This window comes from Trachypithecus francoisi, unplaced genomic scaffold (assembly GCF_009764315.1).
Source record: "Trachypithecus francoisi isolate TF-2019V2 unplaced genomic scaffold, Tfra_2.0 Lachesis_group5, whole genome shotgun sequence".
Lineage (NCBI taxonomy): Eukaryota > Metazoa > Chordata > Mammalia > Primates > Cercopithecidae > Trachypithecus > Trachypithecus francoisi.
The window spans coordinates 66,716,001-66,739,604 of record NW_022681470.1 but is presented as its reverse complement, the minus strand read 5'-3'; the positions used below and the strand labels follow the sequence as shown (position 1 = coordinate 66,739,604).

Genomic DNA, 23,604 nt, shown 5'->3' with positions numbered 1-23,604 from the left:
CCCAGATGGCGGGAAATCCAAGACTGGTTCAAGACTCTAAGGCAAGTGCAATGGATCGTACACTTATTACTTTAACAGATAACAAAGAAGAAATAATGAGTGACAAAAAAGGCACTAAACTATTAAACTGGGTCTTGTAAATTCTGTAGAGGAACAAGAAACATGGAGAAGATGCTAGGAAGAGGCGACCTGATGTAGAAGAAAAAAGAACTAGCATTAGGCAAGTGAAACTAGCTGGGGACGCCCACACCAGCTAAAAATAGATCTAGTAACAGTAAAAGGATGAGGGTGGTGAGAAACCCCTAGCAATTTAGAATTTATTATCAGGGAATATAAAAATAACCACCTCAGTATGTCTGTAGCATGAATTCATTAAGGAACAATCCTCAAAGAATTTAAGCTGTATCATTGTTAAGTTTTTCAACTCAAAGCCAACCAATCAAATCATGGAAATTACCCCACCACAATGCAATCCTGAGTTCTGCAAGTTATCAGTAGAGCAGGGAAAAAATTTAAATGTGATAATAAGTATCAGTGCTTTGGAGGAGGGATAGGAGTTGGGAGTAGTGGGGGACAGAATTTATACAAGATTAAGGGAAATTAAGTTATGATTCCAAGTGCAGTATCTGGAAACACTCATCAAATTTTCACTTTAGAGTAAGAGAAAATAATTTAAGACCCAGAGGAGATGAAACAATTTGTCAACAAAGGCTCACAGCTGTGAGGGTCACTTGTAGAAAACAATGGAGATTTGAGAACAGTTGAGGGCTAGACAGAGCTCGAGGTCTATGAAGGATAAAAAGAGAAAAAAGATAAAATTCAAGTAAAAATTAGATTACATGCCTTTAGAACTGTAAGATACATTTGTATAATTTTATACAGATATGCATGATACCAAGATATATTACAGACTAGACTCCGTTTTCATCCCTAGAGGAAAGGAAGTGCCAGCCAGAACCCAGATAAGGTTTATTTTCTTAATCCTATACTATTAATAGTAAGATTGTAGGAAACAATGAAAAGTTATTTTGAAATATGATGATACTGAAATGATAGAAAGATGGGCAGACTAGGGACCTTTACTGTCTGACATAAAAAAGAAATAAAGAATTTTAAAGTCCATTAAGAAAACATAAATTTAAAGAAAGCAAAAATAACAATGAGTAAGATAAACTGCAGAGTAATAGAACACAAAGCAAATGCATTAACAATTGCTGATTGTTGGCTCCATTAAAAAATGAAGTCCAACATTGTGTGGCCTCAAAAGACACATTTAAACCCAAAGACACAAACAGATTAATAATTAGATGACCTAATAGCTACGATGCTAGAAAATAAGGATATGTCAAAAGCATCCAATAAAGTGATTTTCATGGGATTAGATAAAATAATTGCTATATAAAATGCATTGATGAGAAACAAGCACACTGTGTAATGGTAGTTGATGCATTAAATCTTAGCAGTTCTCAAATTTTTGGTCTCAGGACCCTTGTATACTCTTAATAATTTCCAAGGACCTCAAAGAACTTTTGCCTGTGCAGGTTTTACCTATTGATATTGCTATTACAGTTGATGCATTAGAAATTAAGACTGAGGATTTTTTTCTAAAACTCAAGAATACATAAGCATACATTCCATTAGCAGTCAGGGCAGTGGCATTAGCATACATCCCGTAGCCTCTGGAAAAATAAGGTAATGTCTTAGTGTAATTATGAAAATAGTTTTGACCTTTCAACCCTTCAAGAGGGTCTCAGAGACCCATGGGGACCACACTTTAACCATATTATATAATAAACATCTAATCTACTTTGTGTCCATATTTACACGACTGGTTCTCTCATTAGCTTGTAAACTCCTGGAGGACATGGATTATGTCTTTTTCATCTTTGTCTCTTTCCATTTCCCACTAGCCTTGCTTCAAAATAGGCATTCAATAAACTTGCTGTTTTAGTGTTTTTGAGATACTGCAGCAATAAGAAAATTGCTGTCTTCCTGGAGCCTGGTTTAATCTGGGGAAATCACTGGGATTCAGCATTCTGGTCAGAACAGATCAATCCCATCCCCCAAATCTTCTTTCTGGGGTTCTCAACAAAGTTTTAAAAAATAACAAAGACAAAATGAAATACAACTGTTTCGGCTAGCATTTGTTTCAAGTCAAGTATTCCCTGATTGAATAAAAGTTCCATAGCAAAAGAGCGAACTGTTCACTCCACTCCTTGCGCCCTCCTTTGTAATGCACTGACCATTCACATTCCAGAGCAGGCTTTCACGGGATACCTGGAGCCCACTTGCACAGAATGGGCTTTTCACTGCTGGAGGTGAGTATTAGAGCCCAGCCAGGAATTCTCTCTGATTTGATCATTCCCACCGGAATAAATGGAATCAAGCACAAGCAACAGAGTGAAAAGTGCATAGGGCTGAGAACAAGAATGGGACTGTGAAGGATGGGCCAGATCTGGGGAGACTGATAGGAGATGGCAAAAATGTGAGGAGGGGCAGCCAGAGGGGAAGTTCCTTGCATTTGGTATAAAACGTAGATCATGAAAGAAACACCTGCCATTTAGAAGGTGGCAGCTGTAGTGCTTTTTCATGACTGTTTAATAGCTTTGTTAAGCAAGTAGTCTCGTTCGTAAATGAATCTTCTCGGGCAAACCTGAGTAAAAAGTAGGTGAACACTGTGTTCAGAGGTTCTGCCTTTCCTGGGAGAATAACACTGCAACGTTGAAACAGGAGAGGATCTTAATATTAAATGAGAATTGATAGGGTTTGGCTATGTCCCCACCCAAATCTCAACTTGAGTTGTATCTCCCACAATTTCCACATGTTGTGAGAGGGACCCAGGGGGAGGTAATTGAATCATGGGGGCTGGTCTTTCCCGTGCTTTTCTCGTGATAGTGAATAAGTCTCACACGCTCTGCTGGGTTTATCAGGTGTTTCCGCTTTTGCTTCTTCCTCATTTTTCTCTTGCCACTGCCATGTAAGAAGTGCCTTTTACCTCCTTCCATGATTCTGAGGCCTCCCCAGCCATGTGGAACTGTAAGTCCAATTAAACCTCTCTTTGTTCCCAGTTTCAGGTATGTCTTTATCAGCAGTGTTAAAATGAACTAATACAGTAAATTGGTACCAGTAGTGTGGGCTATTGCTGAAAAGATATCTGAAAATGTGGAAGTGACTTTGGAACTGGGTAACAGGCAGAGGTTGGAACAGTTTGGAGGGCTCAGAAGATAGAAAAATGTGGGAAAGTTTAGAACCTCCTAGAGGCTTGTTGAATGGCTTTGACAAAAATGCTGATAGTGATATCAACAATAAGGTCCAGACTGAGGTAATCTCAGATGGAGATGAGGAACTTGTTGGGAACTGGAGCAAAGGTAACTGTTATTATGTGTTAGCAACAAGACTGGTAACATTTTGCCCCTGCCCTTGAGATTTGTGGAACTTTGAACTTGAGAGAGGTTTTTAGGGTATATGGCAGAAGAAATTTCTAAGCAGCAAAGCATTCAAGAGGTGACTTGGGTGCTGTTAAAAGCATTCCATGTTAAAAGGGAAACAGAGCATAAAAGTTCAGAAAATTGGCAGCCTGATGATATAAAAAAGAAAAACACATTGTTTGAGGAAAAATTCAAGCCAGCCGCAGAAATTTGCATACATAGGAGCCAATTATTAATCCCCAATACCATGAGGAAAATGTCTCCAGGCCATGTCAGAGACCTTCACAACAGCCTCTCCTATCACAGGACCAGAGGCCCAGGAGGAAAAAGTGGTTTCGTTGGCTGGGCCCAGGGTCCCTGTGCTGTGCGCAGGCTAGGGACTTGGTGCCCTGCGTCTCAGCTGAAAGGAGCTGAAAGTGGCTGAAAGGAGCTAGCCTAGAACTCAGGCTTTCACTTCAGAGGGTGGATACCCAAGTCTTGGCAGCTTCTACATGGTGTTGAGCCTTCCACCTGGTGCACAGAAATCAAGAATTGAGGTTTGGGAACCTCTCCCTAGATTTCAGAAAGTACGGAAATGCCAGGATTCCCAAGCAAGTTTGCTGCAGGGGCAGGGCCCTTAAGGAAAACCTCTGCTAGGGCAATGTGGAAGGGAAATGTGGGGTTGGAGACCCAACACAGAGTCCCTACTGGGACACTGCCTAGTGGAGCTGTGAGAAGAAGGCCAGCATCCTCCAGACCCCAGAATGGTAGATCCACTGGCAGTTTGTGCCATCTGCCTGGAAAGCCGCAGACACTCGATACCAGCCCATGAAAGCAGCCAGGAGGGAGGCTATACCCTGCAAAACCACAGGGTGGCGCTGCCCAAGACTATGGGAACCCACCTTTTGCATCAGTGTGACCTGGAGTCAAAGGAGATCATTTTGGAGTTTTAAAATTTGACTACCACTTTGGATTTTAGACTTGCATGGGCCCTGTAACCCCTTTGTTTTGGCCAATTTCTCCCATTTGGAATGGCTGTATTTACCCAACACCAGTACCCCTGTTGTATCTAGGAAGTAACTAGCTTGCTTTTGATTTTACAGGCTGATAGGCAGAAGGGACTTGCCTTGTCTCAGATCAGACTTTTGGACTGTGGGCTTTTGGGTTAATGCTGAAATGAGTTAAAACTTTGGGGGACTGTTGGGAAGGCATGATTGGTTTTGAAATGTGAGGACATGAGATTTGGAGGGGCCAGGGGTGGAATGATACGATTTGACTGTGTCCTCACCCAAATCTCAACTTGAATTGTATCTCCCAGAATTCCCACGTGTTGGGGGAGGTACCCAGGGCAGGTAATTGAATCATGGGGGCCGGTCTTTCCCCTGCTATTCTTGTGATCTGATGGGTTTATCAGGGGTTTCTGCTTTTGTTTCTTTCTCATTTTTCTCTTATTGCTGCCATGTAAAAAGTGCCTTTCACCTACTGCCATGATTCTGAGGCCTCCCCAGTCAAGTGGATCTGTAATCCAGCTAAACCTCTTTTTGTTCCCAGTTTCGGGTATCTCTTTATTAGCAGTGTGAAAACAAGCTAATACAATAATGCATAAAATTCTCCCTTTCTTGCCACTCCCAACCCCATTCTCACCCCAGTTCCTCAGGTCTGATTTTAGGAACTCACAGCTGCCAAGATCTTTTCCTCACTATAGAAAGAACTATCATTTCATGCGATTTTATCCAATAATAGACTTCCTCCTCCTTCCCTTCCTCCTGTTCTCCTCCCTCGTGTGTATGTCTAATGAGGGGAGAAGTTCTCATTTGTCAATCCTTCATGTCAATCTCAATGGACAGATTTATTCTATTTTTTACCTAATGGAATCTTGGATCTGAGAGAATGAAGTAGGCATAGGATAAATTCCCCTCTGTGTGCTTTCCCGTTCCTGCCTGGCACATGTAGCTTGTGGTAGGGGACTGAGGGGGTAGAATACCTGGAATCTATTTGCCTTGGAGAGCCAAGGGCCTTCTAGGAAAGAAGAGACCCTCACGAGGTTATGAGCATGGTCTGATCCCTGCCACCCGTGGAGATGGAGGTGCAAACAGTTCTTTTTATAATTAAAAAAAAATTCTGTTGTTTTTATGTTTTAAGGGCGTGATCTAAGTAGACAGTTCTAAGCATGTTGTAGTTGTAGTTTTTCAGGTTTTTCCCTCTTGCCTAGCTCCTGTGGATTTACACCTGAGCATAAAAGAGAGAGGGGGCCATGTAATAACTAAACAAAGTTATTCAATGAAAGGTTTGTTGAAACACTGGCAGCATGGGGAGCAATGGAAGAGCCCCGCACAGCTGAGAGGACTGACCTCAGCATGGCCACCACAGGGCTTTGGCCCATCTTGTGTGTTTTCTTGGTTGGTCAGCTCAACTTTCAGGAAGCACACTAGGGTGACACCACAGCCCCAGCCAGGTGGGCATCTCAAGGTTCCAGGGATGTCAGCATTAGAAGGAAGTCACTTGTCCCTGGTGGGACATAGGGTTGCTAGATTTAGCAAATGGAAATACAGAATGTCCAGTTGAATCTGAATTTCAGATAAATGACAAATAGTTATTTTAAGAATGTCTATCTATCTATCTATCTATCTATCTATCTATCTATCTATCATCTAATCTACCTGTCCTCTATCTAAGCTGTCTACCTGTCAAGATGGGATAAACTATTGAAAGAAATATACCTAAACTACTGAAGGGAAGATGTCTTGAAAGGCACATACTTATACTAAAACATGATTCAATCTAGGTTTGGTGGCTCTTGCCTGTAATCCCAGTCACTGGGGAGGCCAAAGAGAGGATCTCTTGCAGCCAGGAGTTTGAGACCAGCTTGGGAAACATAGCAAGACCCTCATCTCAAAAAACAAAACCATTAATCATTCATTGTTTATCTGAAATTTGGAGATAAATGATACATGTTACAGTATGGAAGAATCTCAAAAACATGTTAAGTGAAAGAAGTCAGACAAAAGATCACATGTTGTATAGTTATACTAATACAAAACATCCAGGGCAGGCAAGTCTATACATGGAAATTAAATTACTGGTTGCCTGGGGCTGGGGGTAGAAACAGGGAGTGACTGTAAATGGGCAAGAGAAATCTTTTTGGGTGATGGAAATGTTCTAAAATTAGATTGCAGTGATTTCTCAACTCTGCAAATTTATTCAAAATCATTGAATTGTACACTTAAAATGAGATAATTTTCTAGTATATAAATTGCACTGCAATAAAGCCATTAAAAAAATAACCATGTCAGTTTCAGCATGATGAATTTGAGATATTTAGGAGGCCCTTAGAAGGAGAGCATTTGGGTAAGCTGGTGGTTATATTACTTGAAGCTTAGGAGAAATTCCACAGGAAATAGAGACTTTTAAGACTCATCCATCAACACAAAGGTTGTAATTATAACCATGAGAGAGAAGCAAATTATGCAGGGAATATAGAAAAAAAAAATGAGAACAGAATGAAGGCCAACTCCAACATTCAAGGAATCCAGAAGAAAAGATAAGCCTATAAAGAAAACTGAGAAGCAGTGAGAGAAATAGGAAGAAAAGCCCAGTGACTATGAATTGACAGAAGCCAAGGGAAGATGTCTGGGGAGGTTAAAATGGCAAGTGATGCTTAATGAGAAGGATCAAAGAGAAAAAAAAAAACATGGTAGAGAAATCCAGTTGGTTATCGGGGATCCCAATAACATTGCTGGGCATAGCTCCAGGGGTTGCAAGTCCTCAGGGTCAAGGCCATACCCAGCGCAGCCTGGCAGGGAGAGTGAAGTGTTGATGGAGGGCGTGAGGCTGGATTGAAGAGCTGAAACAGTGTAGAAGATTCAGAATTTTTTGCATAAGGCAATGAGGGGATACAAAGAGCCAGTGGATAGAGTTCTGGGGTGAGGATGAAGAGGCCACAGAAGGCAAAGGCTTCATGACTTGAGAACAAATGGCCAGAACTACAGACTCCAACAGTGGGCACTCATGGCCCTCAAAGATGTGCCTCTGCTTGCTTCTCCAGGCTTCTTCCTGTGTAACCCCACCTTGTAAAATTCAGTTATCCAGCCATATGGAACTTTTCATAGTTTCCCAAACATGCCTTTCTCTTTCACACCTCTATTTTCCCACACAGCTTCCTATGCAAAGAATGTTCTACAAACTAGCCCGCCCCTCTCCCCACACACTCCTGAACCCAACTCAATGCTGTTATCATTCTTCATTTCCTGGAGCATTCCTGCTCATATTTCAACATGGATCAAAACAAACAACTTTCTGGAAGCAGCTCCTGCTTGCCCGTCCCACATGTAGAATGGGCTACTCCCTTCCTTATGCCCCTACTGTAGACTTCCATTAGTGCACTGGTAATGTCTTACACATTTCATTTATTTCCACATCATCTTCTTCTAGGGCATGGATAGCATTTCACTGGTGTTTTTATTCATAGTATCTGACCAACAGTCAATACCTAACTAAATAAATGTTAGTAGATGATTCCTCCACCCAGCTACCATGTGGTATATACCTCTTTTGCTACTTAGGGCCTTTTGGGGCTGTTTGTGGCCAGGATGCTGGGCTCCACTTTGGTAAAGGTGGACTAGATGGCTATCAGTAGCCATGGTCCAGAATGTTTTGTCCACATCTAAGACCATTTCTCAGGTTCTCAAAGCCCAGTACCACTTCTAAGCTTTTCAAATCAAACACAGGACACCCAGTTAAATCCAAATGAATATTAGTATGAAATTTTTTTGTGGACGTATGTTTTTATTTCTCTTGGGTATATGCCCAAGAGTGGCATTGCTGGGTCGTATGGTAAATTTATGTTTAACTTTTTTTTTTTGACGGAGTCTCGCTCTGTGGCCAGGCTGGAGTGCAGTGGCATGATCTTGGCTCACTGCAGCCTCAGCCTCCCGGGTTCAAGCAATTCTCCTGCCTCAGCCTCCTGAGTAGCTAGGAGCACTGAGTCACAGGGGGCACCACCACGCCCAGCTAATTTTTGTATTTTTAGTAGAGACAGGGTTTCACTATGTTGGCCAGGATGGTCTCGATCTCTTGACCTCGTGATCTGCCTGCCTCAGCCTCCCAAAGTGCTGGGATTACAGGTGTGAGCCACCGCACCTAGCCATGTTTAACTTTTTAAGAAACTGCCAAACTGTTCTCCAATGACTTTATTTTTAATCACCATTTCCCATTGATCTCTATTTCAATCAATGGCTTCACCATCCATCTAATTAGTAATCCAGAAACTTAGGAGTTCTTTACTCCTTCCTCTCCATATTCCATTAATCACCAAGTACAGTCGATTCTACTCCTAAGTATCTCTAGAACCATCTCCAAATCTTCACCCTTTGTGACCATCTGTGTTAGTCCATTTTCACATTGCTATAACGAAATACCTGAGACTGGGTAATTTATTAAAAAAAGAAAAGTTTAATTGACTCACAGTTCTGCATGGCCAGGGAGGCTTCAGGAAACTTACAATTATGGTGAAAGGCTAAGGAGAAGCAAGGCACATCTTACATGGTGACAGGAGAGAGAGTGGGGAGGGGGGGCAGGGGGGACTGCCAAATACTTTAAAACCATCAGATCTCATGAGAACTCACTATCATGAGAACAGATGAGATTATGGGGGAACCCCCATAATCCAGTCACCTCCCACCAGGTCCTTCCCTCCTGGACACCTGGGGATTACAATTTGAGATGAGATTTGGGTGGGGACACAGAGCCGGACCATATCCTAACTCAGGCCACCACTGTTTTCTGCTTTAGTGACCTCCTCACACTTCTCTGGCCACCTCACCTTCCCCAATCTATTAATTTTTAAAACAAGCTTGTGAAATATTTGGTATTCACAAAAGAATATAGGAAAACATGAATAATGTATAAAGCATAAGTATGAAACAAAAGCCTTGTGGCTCACCATCCAACTTAAGACATGAACATCCCTGTACTGTAAAGTTCCCCGTGGGCTCTAATCCATCCAATTCTTCACACCACAACTGATCAGCACATTTCTCTGCTTTGGAAGATTCAATGGCTCCTTATTGTCTTTAGGATAAAGTCCAAAGTACCTATTGTAGCTTTACAAGTTCTTCATAATTTTTGAAATTCTTCCCCAAGAACCTCCCCTTGCCCCAACTCCTTATCATTCAGGTACTGCTCTTCAAAGTCACACCTTCAGGGAATGCTGGGGACCAGAGAAGATGCTCTCTGAACCGTAGGCATTTTCTCTAATCATTGCACTCATCACTTGTTACTCCTAGCTGTTCACTGTCTGCCTTTCCCATCAGATAGTTCTGGGAAGGCAGAGACCATTTCCACTTTGCTTGCCCCTGCATCTCCAGTGTTAGCACGGTGTTTGGCACAGGGTAGTTGCTCAGTAAGCATTTTTTGAGTGTTCAGTGGATGAACTGATTCTGATACATCCAGATACAGATGTCTGGTAGGTATTTGGAACTCAGAAGAAAGGTCCAGGTTAAAGATATAGAAATGGAAGAATTAAATCATGGAAGTTAGTGTTGCAACCATCGGAGTAGATGAAGCCACCAGGGACAGTGAAGGCTAGGAGGGAAATCTTACACTCATGTTTGAGGGTTGGGTGGAAGGGGAGGGCCAGCAAAGAACAAGGGTGAGCTGGGAGCAGGAGGACAGAGAGCCCAGAACTCAAGGGAACAGGTCTCAGTGAGACCGGAGAGGTCAAGGAAGGTGAGAAGTGCCAAGAATACAGGGGGTCTGGCATAAAGGAATAATTGGAGATCTTTGCCAGAGAGTTCCAGAGGAGCTAAAGTGGAAATGCTGTAAGTTGAAGAGTGAAGTACCTGAGGGAATGCAGTGTTTACTGTTCCACAATTTTGAGGCATTTGAGAAGCATGGAGATCCAAAAGAGGGTTTTGATTTTGGGGATATAAATGAGTTAAACTTTCATTCAAATTTCATTCAAATATTCAAATGCATTGAGCATTTGTGCCAGACAGTGTGCTGGGCTGAGCATCTTTTCTGTTTATGGGAAAGATCCAGTAGAATCTAAAAACAAGATCACTGGAAGGACATGATTTATGGAGTCAGACTCCAGATGATATGGCACATAGCTCTGGAAAAGGAGACCATTTCTTTTGAGAATCGAAGAAGTAGAGGATGGGTGGATATTGAATCCTTGCCTTCTGCTTCCAAATTCAGTGAGCTTTTTAGTCTAACTTGTTTCCTTCTTTGCATTTTTGGAAAGCAGCTAAGTGTAGCTTCCCCATCTATTCGTATCTCCTGGGGGAGGGCCAGGAAGAAGGTGGGAACTTAAATTCTAAAGTGTCTCCTCTTCCTCAGTGTTGACCACAGCATATACCTTTCATTTTCATTTCTGCCTTGTCCTGCTCCCTCCTAATCTTTATATATTCACAAATTTAAGTCAAGAAAGTTTTCCCAGGTTTCACTTTGTATTTTATATCTAATGGGAGGATTCATGAAATTTGAGGGTTTGGCAACAGTCTCGAAAAACTGACCTAATACGAAACTGAAAGAGAATTTCTAGATTTAGGATGCTAAGAATTTTAACATGCTTCTGCCAGCAGAGGGAGCCCCAGGATTGGGAGCCATAGCTCAGATGGCGACAATTTCTGGCAATGCTGTCAGTCCAGAGGGATTTATGGGTTAACTGAAAATAAAAGAGAATGAAAGAGGGAGGGAAGGAGAGAGACATATATATATATATAGAAATAGTTACACACACATAAAATACATGTAACATGATTCTCTTGCTCCTCGTAACACACCTGATTTCTACTCTAGTTCAGTGATTCCCAAACCTCCATGAATCATCCGGGAGAACTGAGGGCAGATCCTTAGACCCCACCAAGTCCTTTTGAGTCTGGCTTATTAAGGGTGGGACCTAGGAATCTGTATTTTTTACAAAGCTCCTGACAGAAGTTTTTTTTTGGCCAAACTTTAGTCAGGTTCCTGAACCTTCTAGGCCCATCTGGGCACTTCCTAGTAAAATCCAGTTTTACAAAGAATCCTGCTAAGTCAGTTTAGCAAGAACTGCGTCCCCCCCCCCCCCCGCCCATTTTAATACCTGATTCCTTGATATCTAATTGGTTTTTTCATTTGCCATCATCCCCAGGGGGTGCCTGACCACCCTGGCCTGTCTTCAGAAATAATCCTCTTTCATTTCAGCCAGAACCCTCCTTATCCCAACCCTGATGTTTCGTCTTAGTAATTTTCCATCCACCAATCACCAATCACCATCCTGCTCTTTGTAAATTATCACACACTTGCCCATGGTGTGGAATTGAGTCCAGTTCTACACTGAGATGTCTTTTCCCCCATTGCAGTAGTCCCGATTAAAACCTGTTTTTAACCACTTTAACTGCTCTCTAGCTATGGTTTTCTTTGACAGTCCCCAGGTGATTCTAAAGTAACCTGTCGACACACCAGTCCAAACTTCTACTTTGGGTAATTAGGTAAATACTTTTAACTTTAGCTTGTTAGAGACTTAAATTTAACGACTCCAGACAACAACATGCTGACTGGTAGTAAAATGTAATCCCTGGGAGACTGCTGTTATGACTGAGCCATTTCCTTTTCTTAAAAAAAAAAAAAACAAAACTAGGTTTTACATTTATTCATATAACACATGAGGAGGGCTTAAAAAGTCACCTGGTACAAAAGGTTTACAACGAGTGACAACAATCCTTGCTCTTTTCCTTTCTCAGCCCTGGTCCCACTGAGAGGCAATCACTTTTAAATCTTAATTTATTTTCCCCTGAAAACCAACTCCACATTTTTAAACAATGTGTTTTTACTACTATTTCTTGATTTTGCAATTTTGGAAATTACTTATTCATTTCCTGCTAAGGAATGTTGGGATTTTGCTTTTTTACATCACACAAATACCCATTCCCTTTTTTCTAGATTCCTAATATTAAAATACCAGATTTTTAATTAAATCAATAATGTTTGTATTGTTACGATTAATTGTTTACAGCTGAACAATATGGTGCACTATGATACATTTTTTTCTTCTAGTCTTCACTGAATTCCTGGGAGTTAATAATCACTTCATTTTGATTTGTTTGCTTTGTTAGTTGTACATGTCCTTCAAACCCTCTGACAAGAGCTATAAAATTCAAATAAATAAGTCAAATTAATCGGGTAATCTATGAGTTCCTTTATTTTTTTTCTTGGAGACATTTTACTGAAGCCCTTAGTCCTCCTGTCCCCTGAATCTGGGGACATTCCTTTGGGAATGGGAACTCTTGTTTTTCTCTTTCTTGGTTTACTTCCTCATGTATAATAAGAAAATGTTTTGAGACCTTTATGCAGGAGTGATGTTTCACATTTTTAACATATCAGACTCCGGCCAAATAAAGGACAGTGTGACGGTTCTGGTCAGTCCTGTCTGCTTGTCCTTGTGTTACCTTCTCCTTGGTTGTTTTTTGGCCGGGTAAGGATTGCTAGAGAAGACACTGTTTTCTCTCAGAATTGGAAGATGTTGCTGTCTTGCCTTTCAGTTTCTAGCTTCCAGCGTTGACACTGAGAGGTCCAACTGCTGTTGAGATTTCTGACCCTCGGTTTGTGAACTATTTTTCTTTCTCCAGAACTTTTGGAGTCCTTTTATTCCTGGGGTTCTAACATTTCCAATAATATGCTTTGATGAGTTTTGTTGTTGTTGTTCATTGTGTTGGGCACCCACTGGGTCCATTGAATATGGAAATTCAAATCTTGTATTTTGGGAAATTTTAGAGAATTTTTTTTTGATTATTTTATTCTCTTTCATTTTCTCTGTGTTCTCTTTTTGGACTTCTTAATAGAAGGTGACAGAGCTCCTGAGCCGATCTTTTAAGTTTCTTATCTTTCTATGTCTTATGTTTTTAAAATCTCTTTCCATTTTGTCCTATTTTCTGGGAGATTTCCTCAATTTTATCTTCCAGTGCTTAAGTTTAATTTTAATTAATTAATTAATTAATTTTTTGAGACAGAATTCCACTCTTGTCGCTCAGGCTAGAGTGCAATGGCATGATCTTGGCTCCCTGCAACCTCTGCCTCCTGGGTTCAAGTGATTCTCCTGCCTCAGCCTCCTGAGTAGCTGGGATTGCAGGCATGCACCACCATGCCTGGCTAATTTTTGTATTTTTAGTAGAGATGGGGTTTCACTGTGTTGGCCGGGTTGGTCTTGAACTCCTGACCTCAGGTAATCCGCTCACCTTGGCCTCCCAGATTGCTGAGATTACAGGCATGAACCACCATGCCTGGCCCTTCATTTTAATTTTTAAATGTCCAGTTGCATTTTCATTTAAAGAGCCATTTTTTTTCTTCTCCATACTTAAAAATTGGTTCATTTTATCATGTTATTATTATTTTTTGAGACAGGGTCTCACTCTGTTGCCCAGGCTGGAGCGCAGTGATGCCATCACAGCTTATTGCAGCCTCAACCTCCTCCGTGCAAACAATCCTCTCATGTCAGCCTCCTGAGTGGCTAGGCATGCATCACTACACTACACTAATTTTTTTATTTGTAGAGACTGGGGTCTCTCTATGTTGCCCTGGCTGGTCTTGAACTCCTGGGCTCAGGTGATCCTCCCACTTCAGTCTTCCAAACTGCTGAGATTATAGGCATGAGCCACTGCTGGAGAAGGAAAGTTTATTTTCAGCCAAAAATTGGCTTCTTGATCATAATTCATGAATTATCTTCCCTTATCTCTGGGGGATACTGATGTTGCTGTGGCCATTACTGATAATTATTTCTTCTGCTTTCTAGATTTCCTCTCTTGAGGTCCTCAGTATCAAAGGCTTTTGTTCCATGCCTAGTGTCTTAGTCTGTTTGTGTTACTGTCAAGGAACCCCTGAGGCTGAGTAGTTTTTAAAGAAAAGGGTCTGTTTGGCTTATGGTTTTGCAGCCTGCAGAAGAGGCACAGTGCCGACATCTCTATCTAGTGAGGGCCTTAGACCGCTTCCACTCATGGCAGAAGAGGAGCAGGCATCACATGGCAAGAGAGGGGTGGGAGGGGCCAGGCTCTTTGAACAACAAGTTCTTGCAGACCTCGTAGAGTGAGAACTCACTCATTACTATGAGCATGGCACCAAGTCATTCATGAGGGATTCACCCCCACGACTCAAACACCTCACATCAGGCCCCACTTCCAGCCTTGGGGATTAAATTTCAATCTGCAACTTGGAAGGGACAAATATCCAAACTATGTCACCTGGTGATCTTTGTAGTCTCTTCCTTGGCTGTCGGAAGCTTTGTGTATGAGGGCAGGGCTTGTCAATTTTTGGAATTCACTGTAGGATAATCCAGAAGGCCCCTGGTGGTTTCACTGGGGGAAGCACACATCAATGTCTGTAGTGTTTGTCTCTTTGGTTGGGTCCTTTCTACAGGGAAGAATCCTTAATTCTTCTGCCTAGTGTAAGCTGGGGTAGGGTGGGTGGAGAGGGGTAGAGCTAGGCTGTTTGTGTTCTGGGAGCTGAGCCAGTAAAATGGGCTGGGGAATCTCATCTTTCAGTATGGAGTCTTTCTCTAATCTCGCTATTTCCAGCTCCATGCCTAACCCCACCCTCTGCTGTGTCTGATGTCCCTAAGCCTGGTGTGTCTTTGTTAAGTTTCTCCAGAAAATAAATTTTCCTTCTCCAGCTGGAGTAGCTGTAGAGGCCAAGGGTCTTCTCCTGTGTTTACCCCCACCTGTTCCTCCAACTCCTGAGGCTTCCCATCGTGAGCACTCAGACTCCAGCAGTCTTGGGTTTGCTAAGTCACTTATTACTCATCCATCCACTTTCCCTCTTCCAAGAGTGTTGACATTCCTTAACTGTTGTTATCTCTGTTGTTCCCATGTTCCCAGTCTTTTTGTCCTTATGGCTTATGGCATATAAATTCTTCTACTGTCATCAAAGCATTTTGTCAGGATGCAGAAATTAATGTCTGTTCAGAGTGCCAACTTTAACCTTAGATAGCTATTTTTGTGTGGCTTGTCAGGCTTGAAAGGAGAGGAAGCTTATAGTAGTGATATCTTCTATTTATCCCCAAATTACTAAAGAGTCACGAGCATGGAAACAGGACATTTTATTGCATGGTTTTATTGGAAGAAAAGGAGGGGAAATATTTCATTTGTTTGTCCACTTAAAAAAATATTTATTGAGCACTAATACATCTCTGGAATTGTGCTAGGTGCTGGGAATGCAAAGGCTTACGAATATGTGGTGTCTGCTTTCAAGGAAATTGAAGTCAAGTACAAGGAAAGTAGGCAAGTAAATCAGAGCTCCCCATAGCATGATGTATACTGTAATAGGCGTGTGTGTAGAGTACTGTGGAAGTAGAGAAGGGACAGGCCACGGCAGCAGGAAAGGGCTCTGGGAAGTGGTCCTGGAGCTCCGTTTTGAAGGCTAAGTACAAGTTATGAGGATGTTGGAGAAAGGCATCCCAAGCAGAGGGAACTGCATCTATTCAGGCAAGAAGTCTAGAAACAACATGGCATTTCAGAGGAAACTCAGGTAGCCTGAATGGCTAGAGCAAGGGTCTGTGTTGGGGAGGGGCCTGAGTAAGACTGGAACAGTCACTGAACTAGCCATGTCTTTCCAGAGCCTGATCCTGGGCCTACCAACAAGAGATCCAGAAATCATAGTATCTTATTCCTTCTGTGAATTTGAGCAAAGTTAAAACAATGTTAATTGTAAAATGAGGATAATATGAAGATTATATAAAGAAATGAGACATGTAAAATGCTGATCCAGTGGTAGGAATGTAAAATATTCTAGTTCTTTCATGACAAATCTGCCTTAAATCTGTCTCCTCCCTAGTCTCCTAACAGTTATAAAACAGATTCTGGGAAAACTTAACTATTGGGGAAATCTTTTTCTTCTTTCTATTTCTGCCAGGGGAAGATTACTTGAGCATCTTTTAACTGAATTTGTATTTAGTCAGCAGCTGTGATGTTTATGAGCTCTCAGACATCTGGGATACCTTCCTGTAAAGTTTTCATCATTTCTTAAAAGGCTCCTGGGTGGGACTCTGGGATAACTGAGTTCCAGTCTCCCTCCCATCACTGACAATACATGTGACTTTGGGCAAGGCCCTTCACTTGTCTTGGCTTCAATTCCCTCACCTGGCAAATAAGGAGAAATAAATTAGATTACCTTTAATATTTGTTCTAGCTCAGAAATTCGACACAGGGAACTTTTAGCTATACTCAAATTAGTATAAAGAAAGAGCTAGGATTTTCAGATTTTATTTTCATATCATCCTAATGACAGGGAGGCAGTTCCTTTCAAATCTTGGCAAGCAAGCAGAAGTGAGACTGTTTCATCCCTCCTTACCTTTCCCACCCTCCTTTCAGCTTCCGACTCTGATGAACTCACACAAACCCCAAAAAGAAATACTTTCACTAAAGGAAACACTTCAATTGTGTCCCTCTGATACTGATAAGCTCTGTCGGAAAAGTCAGAGGAGTAGGACTCTTAAAAGCCAACTGTTATGAAAACACATCATCATTGTCTGTAGATGTTTTCTGAAGCATGCATCTAGCTATTTTAATCTCTCCAAGTGACTGGATCACTAAACCGCAATACTCTGGATGATACTGTCTGTTGATGGCAAGTGAAGATTTGGGTAAATGGTGAGGGTGGGGAATGGTATTTCCCTTTCCTGTCAGGTTTCTCTAGTTCCTTGACCTGAAATAAGTGCTGGGATTTTCTCTGAAGAGGCCCGTTTAGGGCTCAGAGGGTCAGTATTCTGAGCAGCCCAGCTGGACTAGGATTAAGGGATAGATGAATAGCACATTAAGAATTTTGATTGACATATTTAGGCCTCCCTTGATCCACTGAACAAGACTTCTGGAAATAAAATGAGACTTTTCAACACTCTAGATCTAAATGTTAATAACATTAAACTAGCTGATGTTTGGCCGCAGCATGCAGATATCAGCATGTTTAGCAGTTCCCAAGATACAACATAGTGTTTGTGCGCTGTCATTGGTTTAAAACCGATTTTAAAAACTGCTTACAACATATCTATAATTCTTGCAGTCTTTTTGTAATTCCAAAAGAACATGCAGACATTTTTTATACTATCTTTGCAACTTTTTTGTTCCAACTTGACTTTCTGTGCCACAATGATCAGAATGCTGTCAGTGCCAGTAAGAGACTTCTGGTTCCATCTGCATCTTATCATATCATCCCTCCTACACATTCGAAAGCTCATCGGGCATTTCTTCTTGTTTTTTTCTCACCAGCATTTCACATTGAAATTTCTCTTTAGCCCAGCCCTCCTGTTCATTTCAATATATTAATTATTTCAATAGCAGTTTTTTGAGGACCTACTATGTACTAGGCCCTGACACAAATGGTGATACTATTATATATAATGTGATTTTTAAAAGTCTTACCTCAAGATTTCGAACAAATTTGACTTCTTTTTATTGATGTTCTTTTTTCTTTTGCTTCTCTTCTCTCTCTCTTTCCCTCCTCCTCTGCCTTTCCTTCTGTTTCATCTCTCTCTTCCTTTGCGGTTTCCCACTCTTTGGGGAGGGGCAGGATTTCCTGCTCAGAAGTTGGTTGGTTTCTGGGAGGAGTCAGAAGACCTGATTTGGGACTGAAACCAGCTGGTCTGCCACCTGATACAAGAAGGTGAAACCCAGGCCAAGGAAGAAGTCCCTTATGCTAGGACTGAGCTGGCAGCCAGGAGGCACCGGCAGAGACTGCTCCAAAGAGAAGCCAGAGTGGACCAGTTCTGGGCATCAGGCATCAATCAGTACTACCCAAAGGACAGAGGAGCCCTTGAGGCAGCCCAAGACAGGAATGCTTGGAAGTGGTCCTGGTTTCCCTGGAGACTTATCCATTACTATTGTTAGCTCTTAACATGGGAGAGGCATACCAGACAGAGCCCCTGTCCCACCCTTAGCAGGTGCTCACTCTCAGATTCCTGGCTTTGTCTCAAAGGAAGTTACTGAAACAAAAACTGGGTTTGGGCAGGTTTTCCTTTTTCGCCAGGAGACACTCTAGTGATCCAATGCATTCTGTGAGGCCTGTGTGTCCACGCATTTCTCAATTATAAACTTAAGGAATCTCATATGTGACTTATAAACCATTTTAGTGACTGCATCAGCTGATGCTGGAGTGGATGGTAAAGGGAAGACAGGAATCTACAATGGGATGTATTAGGGAAAGAGACTCCGTAAATAGGGATGATAATTCTACCATAATTCTTGCCAATTAATGACAGAGAGAGTCACATTCTAATTCAGAGGTTTATGATCGCTGCACTGAGGAAGGGACTACAGCGTATCAAAACAAAAATGTACTTTCTTCCTCTATTTCTTCATTTCTTCAACAAATATTTAATAAGCACCTACTCTATGCTAGGCGCTGGGCTAGAGGCTGGGGATAGAGTGGTAAGCCATACTGGATGTAGCTATGCCCTGATGGAGAGTATAGAGATTTGGGCACACAAGCTCAGAGGAAGGACTGTAATTGTTGGGTGCTAATGTCTCCTTTGGAGAAGCATCATCAGACAGATTTTGGATAGTCATCCTTCTGTTGCTTAGCCAATGTGGAACATTGGTTCTTTGAATGACCCTTTTGCTTGCAATATCTACAAGTACCCCTCTCTATATGTTCCCAATTCTTAGAAAATGCAAGACTTTTCGGTCTTGTTTTTATTTCAGGGGCAAGTTTTTTATATAGAGTACCATATGTTCTGTTGATTTCTAGCTTATTTACTTTCTAGAGCTCTCTGAAAATATCTAGTTATGTACTGGATATTTTCTAAGCTGTCAGTTTCATATTTCAATTACTTTTGTCTCGTTAAATCCCCTAATTCATATTTGAGCCCTTTAATAGAAAAAATAAAGACAATGTTTCTTTTATTTCAGCTGTTGAGTGTACTCCAGAATGCTCTTTGAAAGTTTTCTGAAGCCTCTTTTCATTTTTATTTAGTTTACAATTTTTAATCTTTGTCTAATGTACTTTTAAAAGGAAGATTTTTTTGACATTGCTTTTCGTACTGTATTTTCAATTTTTTCTTGTCCATTTAAGGGGTTTGTTTTTCATATTGCACAACAGAGTTATTTAATTTTTTTCTTACCCTGCTGTGTATAATTTTTTTTTCTCTATTGGATGGACTAACACTTAACTGAATCATTTGGTACAGATGTTTAATCCAGAACAATAAGTACCTAATAAAATCTTGAATTGTTAACTAATTTCTGCTCAACCACCCCTGAGGCTTAGGAAAATCTTTCATGGTAACTTTTAATTTTGCTCTAGGCCAGGGTTTAAATTCAGCTTTTTAGGGCTGCCCTCTGGTTTAGCCATTTTACAATGTGATTACTCTTTTCCAGAGAAAACTTAGAAGAAAGGGGTGGCTCATGTTGAAGGTCAGGTAATGCCGAGTAGAAAGAGAAATGAAAGGAGGTTGGGTTTTAGGTGGTATCAGAGTCTTTGAGAGAGACCATTCTTGAGTTAAAATTTTATCTTGAAGCCTTAGCTTGCCAATGAAAGAAGCTAACTATTGCCTCTTTGGGCCTTTGTCTCCTAATTTTTCTGGGGTTCCTCTTAAATATCTTAATTTATTCATTTTGACATGTCAGAAGTTCTGCAAGATAGCCATTGCTATTCTAACAATTTTTTTTTTTTTTTGCAGTTTACAAAAATAAGTCCAAGAGTTAGGATTACAGTGCAATTTTATATGAAAAGCAGGAGTTCTCCCAGTGGATGCTGCAGTTTTGACATGGAAGAAACCAAGAAGGACGAGAGATGCCACTGAGTAAAAGTGTGTGCCTGTCAATGGTATCTTGGGTTCCCTTTCTAAGCAAAGGTTAGAAAGGATCACATAGTTAATGACCTGACAAAATCTTTGACCCCAGTATACAAACTGAAAGTGTCCTATCACAGACTAACAAGACAGGGCATGCTGTCGTGAAAGTTTTTTATAGATCTGACAATTGCCTTTTCCCAAATTGGTTTTCAGTCTGCTGGACCTCCAACTGTTATCCCCGAGGACTAGCTTGGATTGGATTGGTAACTTATGGAATATATATCTCCATTCATTTCCTCTGGAACACTCCCTTATATCAGAAATAAGGCAATCCAGAAAAAAATACAATAAGACATTTTAATATGGACAAGCAAAAGCAAACATGGAGTAGGAAGGGAATAAACTGTTTAATGGTAAAAATATTTATGCCTCCAAAACCAAAGGTCTAATGAACTTATAAAAAGACCTATGTTGAACTACCCAATGGTATATTTCCCACACAAAATGTCAAATGATCTTATATCAAGACCTATGACTCAGTGGTGTACCTCCCAAACAAAGTGCCTAATGACCTTATACAAAAGTCTAGGCATAATTGTTTACTAAAGTGTGTACCTGTTGACTAAATTTTCTAATTATGTTATACAAAGAACTAGGAAAAGTGATCTGATACAAAGACTTGTTTGCTTGCAAATCACAAAAGCAATGAGAACTTAATAAAACTAGTCAGAGCTCAGGTTATTGTTGAGATTTTGTCACTGGGCAGCAGATCTAAAAGACAAATGCACTTGTGCACAAGGAGCACAGTAAGTGTACCTGTTGGTCCCATGTTCCCTGGAATATTGCCAAGGGAAGGTCTTTAAAACAATCACAGTAGAGCTTCTAGAATTGTCAAAGAATGATGGGACCACCATTTAATATATAAAATAAAACAAAAATAGTAAACTTTTTGCTCATTATAGTAAGGGCAAGCTTTTCTGCTCTATCTGTCTGAACAGCAGACTGCTGATGTCATATAGGTTTTTGAGGATGCATGAAGGTCAGGCACTGGTGTACTTTCCCAGACATAAATGGACTGACATCAGCTATAGAAGCGTGACTATTTGTTGATTGGTTAGCACTCTGAGATGCAGTTAATGGCATGAGTTCATTCCTGATTGGTTGACTTTCAGAAATGAGGGCCTATCACTGATTGGTTGGCTTCTAAAAGCTTAACAGGTGAGTTGTCATTTATTAAGCCAGTGGGTTTTCTACTACTTCTGGTTAGCATGACCATAGAACAATCAAATTTTCCTGCGAATGTGGGAAACTTTATTCTCAGTTGATACCTACTATTTGTTTTCATTAGAATATAGTGCAAGAGAAGGCATATACTATAGCATAAAACTATATATATTTCTTTCTATAAATTGATCAAAGTTTTGTGGTGTTTCGTGAAGAGGAAGATAACTTTAATAGATATTTCACTATGACCAAATTTGAGACTATTTGGTTTGACCAGTAGATTAAGGTATTTTTATAAAAGGCAAAAGCATTAATTAGATGAGTTTAATCAAGAAATTTATTTTTGGAATCAAATTTATCACATTTAATAGTAATTGAGCAAAAAGGAAACATTTATCAATATGCTGAGAAAAAGAATAAAAAAGCATTTAAAGAAAGGGATGATCTGGACAGACAGGCTGGAAAGGGAAGTACATCCCCTTTTTGGTGGTAATATTAGACAGAATCTTAGCATCTTATAATTGGATGCAACCTCCAAGTCCAGAAATCTCCTCTCCAGTTTATACCATCCCTGGCAGATGACTTCCAACCCCTGCTTGAATGCTTTTGGTAGTGGGGAGCTTACTATATATCACAAGGCAATTCATTATGTTTTTTAATTACTCTGATATCTTAATAATATAACATCTGCCTTCTTGTAATCCTGCTTGATAGTTCTTGTTCTCTATTTTTGAGCCACACAAGTCTTACCATCTCCAATATGGCAGCTCTTGAAATATTTGGCACAGTTGTCATGTAAAGCTACTGAATCTAATATCTCTATTGTTCTTCAATTGTTCTGTATGTGTTAGAGTTTCTGGACTTTTATTTGCCCTAGTCACTCTAATTAAGCAAAATTTTTTTGTCAAGGTTTGTCTTAAAATATTAACAATAACAATAATAACTCTTATTGACTGAAAGCCTGCTATATGCAAAGTACTACGGTAAGAACTCTATGTGTATTGTCTCATTTAATCAGCAAAATTTTCCCTGAGGAAGGTACTATTTTACAGATGAAGAAAGGATTTAACTAACTCGAGAGAGTGTAAATAACTTTCCCAGGTTTTAGAACTACAAATAGGAGAGTCAAGATGCAAACCTAAGCAAATCCAGGCAGTCTAATTTAAACTTTTTTCACCCTGACAGAATGCAAAGTATAACAAATCATCTTGACCTTCTCTTTTTCTGCACATTATACTTCTACTAACGAAGCATTAATTTGTTTTAGTAGTCCTGTTATAAGCCCTCGTTGGCTTTTATTGAACTTGTAACCACTGAAAATCTTTAGGTATGGGCAAAAAGAACAAAACTAGAGGCATCATACTTCTTGACTTCAAAATAAACTTCAAAGCTATAATAACAAAAATGACATGATACTGGCATAAAAGCAGATATATAGATCAATGGAACAGAATAGAGAGCTTAGAAATAAATTCACTCACCTATAGCCAGCTGATTTTCAACAAAGTTGCCAAGAGCCCACACTGGGGAAAAGACAGTCTCTTCAATAAATGGTGCTGGGAAAATTTGATATCCACCTGCAGAACAACAAGACTAGATCCTGACATCTCACCATATCAAGTCATATGCCACATAACATTTTGGCCAATGAGGGACTGTATATGTGATTTTAGTCCTATAAAATTATAACATTTTTACTGTATCTTTTTTATGTTTAGATAGGTTTACAAATGCTTACCATTATGTTACAATTGCCTATAATATTCAGTACAGTAATATACCATACAGGTTTACAGCCTAGGAGCAATAGGCTACACCATATAGCCTAGGTATGTAGTAGATTATGCTATCTAGGTATGTTTTAAGTAGACGCCATGATGTTTGCACAAATGACAAAATTGCCTAGTAAAGCATCTCTCACAGTGTATCCCCGTTGTGAAGTCACGCATACCTATAAAAATCAACTCAAAATGGATTAAAGATTTAAACATAAACTATGAACCTACCAGAAGATGATATAGGGGAAACATTTTGAGACATGGGACTAGGCAACAAAGTTTTAGATAAGACCTCAAAAACATAGGCAGTCAAAGCAAAAATAGACAAATGGGATTACATCAAACTGAGAAGTTTGTGCATAGCAAAGGAAACAATTAGCAGTGAAGAGACAACCTGCAGAATGGGAGAAAATGTTTGCAAACTATATATCTGATGAAGGGT

General features: G+C 40.3%; 1 protein-coding gene across 1 annotated transcript in view; it reads left to right on the top strand.

Moving 5' to 3' along the window:
- Positions 1-23,604, top strand: part of LAMB3 (laminin subunit beta 3) — a 150,854-nt gene that overhangs the window by 54,567 nt on the left and 72,683 nt on the right. The window lies entirely within an intron of this gene.